General features: G+C 37.7%; 1 protein-coding gene across 1 annotated transcript in view; it reads right to left on the reverse strand.

Annotated features, from left to right (window-relative positions):
* Positions 1 to 7,034, reverse strand: part of tmem8b (transmembrane protein 8B) — a 1,109,927-nt gene that overhangs the window by 1,092,126 nt on the left and 10,767 nt on the right. The gene's annotated exons all lie outside the window — the stretch shown is intronic.

A 7,034-nucleotide genomic window follows, 5' to 3' on the forward strand; every position in this document is an offset into this window, starting at 1 on the left:
TATTGCAACTTTCACACTGTGCCCCAGCCAGGACATAGTGCGAGATATGATTTATTTAACCTCCCCTCACCTCGTGTTCTCTTTTGCTTATCTACTTTTATCTGCCTGTAACAGGTCTCTCTTGTAAACAAGTTGTTTAGGCTCAATAGAAACTAATCTGTATATAAAAGGGTTGGATGAATGATATGTATTTAATATTATCACTAAACCAATATACCTTATCATTACACTAAATAATCTAAGGCCAGACAGGTTGTAATGACTTTATCAAACTGTCAACAATACGGAAAGCAAATGTTGCAGAAAAGAACAACCTACATCAATGCAGACATGTTCCTGTTTTTAGTTTTCGGTGTGATGACCCACATTCGCCTTATAATCTAGATGTTTTTGCTAATTTTTTTTGCCATCTTATTTTAATTTGTAAAAAAAAAAATAATAATCTCTATGCCTCTTTTATAACTATCTATTGTTGTTGCTGTTGTCCACTGTTGTCATCATTCCTTGTTGAAATCAGATCTCTCTTGTAAATGAATCCTTGAGGCTCAATGGAATTAACCTGTCTAAATAAAGGTTGAATGAATGAATTTTCCATGTCAGAATGAATGAAATAATCAGATCTCAGCCAAAATTGAATTATAAATATGGGGAAAAAAACATAAATAAGTCACTGTGCTGTATAAGTCGCAGGGCATGTAAATTTATGCAAAAAAGTGCAACGTATAGTGTGAAAAGTACAGTACTTCCAGTAGACAAACTCACAGATTATCAGTGTGAAAGCTGTCTGTCATGGCTGCCAGATGCTCAGATACATAATGAAAAGCTTTGTCCACCACCACACCTCCAGACTCTGAGAAAACAGCTGCTTTTTATTTTGTGCCACTCCTGAATAAATTGAAAGAAGCCTCTGCTTTCACATCTTCATGGAAGCTTTTGACCTTGTTTTATTTTGAACATAGAAAACCTTTCTGTGATTCAAAGGGAAAATAAAAATTAAAAAAACACCCAAGGACAAGAGATTGTTTGGAAAATTAAAAACTATGTGATTTAAAAAAAATAATAAAACTGTTTCTTTTATTGTTAGAGCTTATTTGACAAAATATTTAAAGTTTGATTAATTTAACAAAGTCAGCTGCTTTAATGTAACTCTCTATTTAGCCATCAAGTCACACTTCTCTTAAAAATCCCATCATATTCAGTCTGCATGCTGCACAGCAGATCCTCATACGTAACCAGATCACATCATTCTAATTCAGTCATTTCCTCATGGATTTACCATTTGGAATTGATTTTAAAATTGACTGATTACTTTTAATGCATGGTTAAATCTAGACTTGGAGTTTATACAAAACATTTTTCCTCTCAAAGCTTCTGTTTGAACTCTGCTGGGCCTCTGAATCTGCACTCAGATCTAAAGATTGTTCTGGTGCACAGTTGAAAAATCTCAGGTTTCTTACGAGGACACAATATTTTATCATTAAAAAAAAGGATGAAACGAATAAAATGAACTAAATAAGTGCCTAATAAATTAGTACTTTTTACTTATCAAGATACACAGTGTGCTGAAAAACAGCATTCAGCCATCTTGGTGATCCATTTATTTAGTTGCCTGGAATTTAATTGGATTTCTAATATGATTAAAAGTAATAATTATCCCCAAATTCTCAAATGACTGAAATAATTTTCTTTTAGCTGCCTTTTTAAAATAGCAAACTGAAATATAGTGTGTGCATACTGTATGTATTCAGTCCCTTTGCTTTGAAGCTCCAACCATTTCCTTCACTAAGGACAAGACAGCATGAAGACCAAGGAAATCTTCACACAAGTTTGAAACAAAGTTATGATGACATCCCAACAGTCCACTGAGCACCATTAAATATATTTTTATGTAATGGAAAAATGATGCCACCACCACAAACCTGAAAAGAGAAGGTCATCTTCCAAAACTTGTGGATTAAATAAGGAGAGCATCAGAGAAGCATCCAGAAGGCCGACGATAACCATGATGCAGCTGAGCTCTTCCGTAGAGATGGAAGGATCAGACTGTGGGACCAGCATGATCTGGGAAACTTGTCAAGAGTTAAAGATGGATCAAGTAAAAACAAAACAAAAGAGAATTTTTTTAGAGGAACTGGTTTGAGTCTTCCAGAGATTTAAGACCGAGACAGTTCACCTTCTAGCAGGACAATGATCCTAAACGTATTGCTGAAGCAGGACTCCAGAGGCTTCAGTAAAACCAGTTACATGACCTGAGCTGGCCCAGTCAAAACAAATCCACCCATCCAACCTGAAGGAGCTGGATCAGTTGGTTGTAAAAAATGGATAAAAATTCCAGTTGAGATTAATCAAAATCATGAAACTGAGCGGACATGGAGACTTGCTGCTGTAAAATATGGCTCTAAGTACTGACGTTTGGGGAGTTGATTAAATCCATGAGCACAATTGTTCAGTCTTGTAGTTCTTTAAAAAGTATTTTAAACATATTTTCCCCATCTAACTTTATTGCTCCAAAATCGTTTTTGTCGACTAATAGATTTTATTTAAATTAAAAATCCAAATAAAAATCAAGGTCTCTCATGTAAATGAGTCCTCGGGGCTCAATGGGATTTACTTGTCTAAATAAAGGTTGAATGAAAAGTAATATAGCCTTAAATTTTAAAGATTATCAAAAGTGATGATGACAACTGGAAATGAGAATTCATCTAACGGAGCAAAATAAAATTAACAAATGTGAAATCATGAAAGATTCAGACAGGACTTCATTGTTGTGTGAATGGATATTTTAAATCCAACTAACTTCACATAAAGTACTTAGTGCGACTTTTATCAGCAGCAACATTTAAATGATGATCCTTTAATGCAGCAATTATTATGTTGTCTAACAATATGGTCGGTGCAAAGGGGTGGAATGAAAATCTTTTTCTGCATTCAAAGATAACAAAAAGGATAAATTTAATTATTTAATGAATGCTTTTAACAGCATTGACACCTAAGTTGAAATAAACCATTTCAACCTAGTGGCAGAGGTATTTAAAAAAAAAGTGCACTTTTAATGATGCATTTTGCTTTCACCAGTTTAATAATTGCCTTTCTACTAATTATTGTAAAACTAGAAGCGGCAGCCTTTTTATTATTTCTAAACGGTTGTAAAAAAAAAAAATAGTTCTGTGGTTGTTTCTACACGGATTTCATGAAAAGGTAGATCCTGTAAATAGATGATTGGAAATAATCTCTCCAGGCGCACTTATCCGTACACAAAAGAGCAGAGAAGACGGCATTGTGGATCGTATAATGAGACATGCACAATTCACCAGCACCTGCTGTAGAATTCAGGTAATGGAGAGGGAACACGATGCAAAAGCCAGTGAAGCAGATAGCACATGAATAAAGCAGTAGGGAGATGGATGGAAAAGAGTCGCGAGCCCTCCCTCCCCTCTCATTTCCTTCAGAGCAGGTCGGGAGGCATCCTTGGCTTTAATCAGGCTCACCTAAGCATACCTCAGCACTGCTGTGCCTTGATGATGGATGGCCCGGAGCAACACCTGTAATGGCAAGCTCTGCACTATCCTTTTTGTCTGGCAAAGAAGGTGCTCACCTTCAAAAGTATGGCAGTGAACATAGAATGTGATGCAAACAATTGTGGCACATTCTTTGATAATGTTAGATTTTTATGCTAAATATTGCGACCATGAATTATCACATGTTTGTATCTGATGGAGATGATCAGTTTCAGTCAGGGCTTAATTTGCACGCCGATCTATGCCGGAATGCAAATAGCGGACAGACTCGGAAATGCTACTTGAAGGGGCATCTCGTATGCTCATAAGTGGCTGTTGTGTTTAAAATGAGTGTTTATGTAATTAGTTTCAGTGTACATATCCAATATACATTTTATTCCTTCACGGCAGCCATATTTGTTTTTAACTTTATTATTGGTAAGCTCGAGAGTTACCGGATCCAAGCAAACAGTTACTGGAATGCACCCTTTCAAAATAAGAGAGTTCCAGGGCCCTGTTCTGGCAGGATCTGACTCAAACTAAGCACTGGTTTCAGTGTTCCAGAATGATGCCTTCATTTTAGGTCAGGTTCTGTTGAAGAATTAAGGAAGTGATTCATCGGGTTGTGAAAGTTACATAATTTCTATTGGTCAACGTGATTTGTGACAGATTCTCCAAAATGTCTCAAAACCTTGGTGGGAATTCTTAGTTTACTCATTATCCTTATTATTATTATTAACCTTTATTTAACCATCAAATCCCACTGAGATCACAGATCTCTTTTGCAAGAGAGGCCTGGGCCTGAAGGCAGCCTAACATGCATATGATCTCTTGTTTTTAACTACTCGTGTAGCTCAAAGCTTTATCGCTTTAGTTTTGAACATGTAAAAAAAAAAGTGCAACAAATCTCTAAATAATCACAGAGTTGCTGAGGATGTCTCAAGCCCATCTAGATCATTTCTCAGTTTTGTTTCTATAAATTCTAGAGATCTACATTTTGACGCCAGCAGGGAAATGTCCCACAACATCTAAAGCTGCAGTCCAGCATAACCAGGTCTAAAAACTATGTCAATGTTAAATAACAATTATTCAAAAACTGGTTCAGATCTGCTTATTATCATGTCTAAGTTGAACTCCAGCAGAATAAATCATTAATGTGGGGGCAGCTGCCAAGGTGGGAACAAAGCAGGCCAAGGCAGGTATGATGTGAGCAGAGGTGGACAATGAAATAATATGCACGGCTTAAAGTGCACTTTTAAAAGTCAAGCATAAAATGAAAGGTCCCAATTTTCAAAAATCTGCACCCACAATCTGGCTGCACAACTTGTCAGACCCTTGATTGCAAACACTTAAAATTCACTGAGACTGCAATGGAAATTATGTCCGTTTTGTCTCAATTTTTTAGCAACATTAAGGCGCCAGCTCTAACAGTTGCACGTCAGTGCTGTACTGCCTTTATGGACAAATAATATCCTACTAAAATTCTAAATAACGTCAGTTTGGAGAAACTTTATTTTTAATCTGAGTGGACAGCCATTTAAAATAACTCCAATCTAAAAAAAAAACCATCACAGCAGCTCATATAAACACAATTTTAGAAATGTTTGCAATGTTGTCAATTTCATATTGCACAGTTAATCCAGCAGAAATGTTGTAAAAATCCTGCCAAACATACCGAGGCTGCTCTGGAAAGGTTACAGCTAGCTGTACTTGCAAAGACCCAAAGTTAGATTAGCCCAACACTATTTCTCTTAATTGACGTTTTGTTGAAGAGCTATCAACAACAGGTAAGACACTAATTGTTCATAACCTTTTCACTAAACCCACTTTAAGCTTTAAACAGTCCCATGTAAGGCTCTGTATTCCAATCTAAGTAAATACTCTTTCCACTTAAGATGTTTAAAGAGCTCAGTTAAGTATAGACAGCCGAGAAGTGAAAGCTTTCGAAGCATTTCTGACATTTTGGGTGATTTACCACAAAGAACTAAAGCATGTTTAATTTGTTTCCGCCTGTGGAATGACATCATGTAAGACTGATTTAAAGCCGTCTTCCATCTCAGCCCTCTACAATTTATTTTACAACACATTTGCCACAAGTGCCAAAGGGGCAGCTTAATCTATTCACACTTTTTTTTTTCATGCTGCATGTCTTCAAGGGCCATTGCCCTGGAGAGCTGCTTTTGTAATAGTAATAAATAATGTATGATTAATATGACTGATTAAACAGGGAATCGTCTCTCTGTGGGCAACACTACTAGCAGAATAACAAAGATTACCTTGGAGCTTTCCGCTCTTGTCACACCATTGTCTGACAAAGAGTTCGACAGCCACTCCAGATCAAAGAGCTCTTTCATGAAGCGCATCTTTGTACGTTTAGTTTTATTCAGGTTGAAAGTCTTGGCAGAGGTACAAGATGTGAAGTCTCTTTGGAAGTGAAGCGTCTCAGGTAGGCTGTGCTGCGTTTCTGCTATACATCTCTATTTTTCAGCACATTCCTGCAGGAGTTCATAAAACTGTCACACAATGCAATTTATTGATTTGTGTCCTAGAACGTGAGTTTTTGTGCACGTGCGTGGATGGACAGGAAAATGGCTAGATGAACAGGAGTTCAGGTTTTGCACACATACAGCTCAGTCAAAGAAATTGCACCCACTGTTTTTCGTTTGTCTGCTCCCTTCTGCAGAGGTTGTCACAGTGAGCAAACTGGCATTAAGATTTGGCAGCTGCTTTTATGCTGGATGCCCTGGGTTTGAACCTGCAGCCTGAGCAGCACTGAACACTGTGCCATGCAGCCCCACAGAAACTGTATGTGTAAGCTATGACATGAAACTATATACACATATATATAATATACTGTATATAATTTATTTGTTTAGTTTTCTTTCTTCTTTTGGTTGCTCCCTTCTTCAGGGGTCACCACAGCGAACTAACTCGAAGGAAGAGATTGAATTGGTTTTATGTTGGATGCCCTTCCTGACACAACCACAGACCACAGAGCTGCCACAGCCCTCTGTGTGGAGCAGAAAGCTGCCATCTAGGCAGAATGGGGTAGCAGATGGTGGGGGTTAAGGGCCTTGCTCAAGCAGCCAGAGTGGGGAAAATGAGGGTGGAAGCTTCACCTTTCCCACCCACATTATGATGTTCTCGAACCAGCAACTGTCTTATCACAGGCCCGCCTTTAACCTCTGCACCACCACTCCCCCAAAACAATATATACTGTGTGTGTTTAAATATATCGTGTTTTTTCACAATGAGATTTGGCATGACACACAATTGGCTGATTGATGAATGAGCCGCACGATCGGCATAGAATTTTTATTTAAAATAAATTATTTTAAATTATTCAACACCTGTGTGCAGTGCAGTCCACAACTGCAGAAAAAAAAAGCTTCCTCCTGCAGCTGATCAGCTGATCTCCAATCTGCAGCGGAGAAGTGGGCGTGGCCAAGAGCGCTTGCAGGTGACAAAGAGCAGACGAGGCAGGGAGCTGAAATCATGACATTCTGTGTTCTTTTAGAGCGTTTAGACTTTAGAAAC

Source organism: Nematolebias whitei, chromosome 8 (genome assembly GCF_014905685.2).
Source record: "Nematolebias whitei isolate Nwh7 chromosome 8, NemWhi1, whole genome shotgun sequence".
NCBI lineage: Eukaryota > Metazoa > Chordata > Actinopteri > Cyprinodontiformes > Rivulidae > Nematolebias > Nematolebias whitei.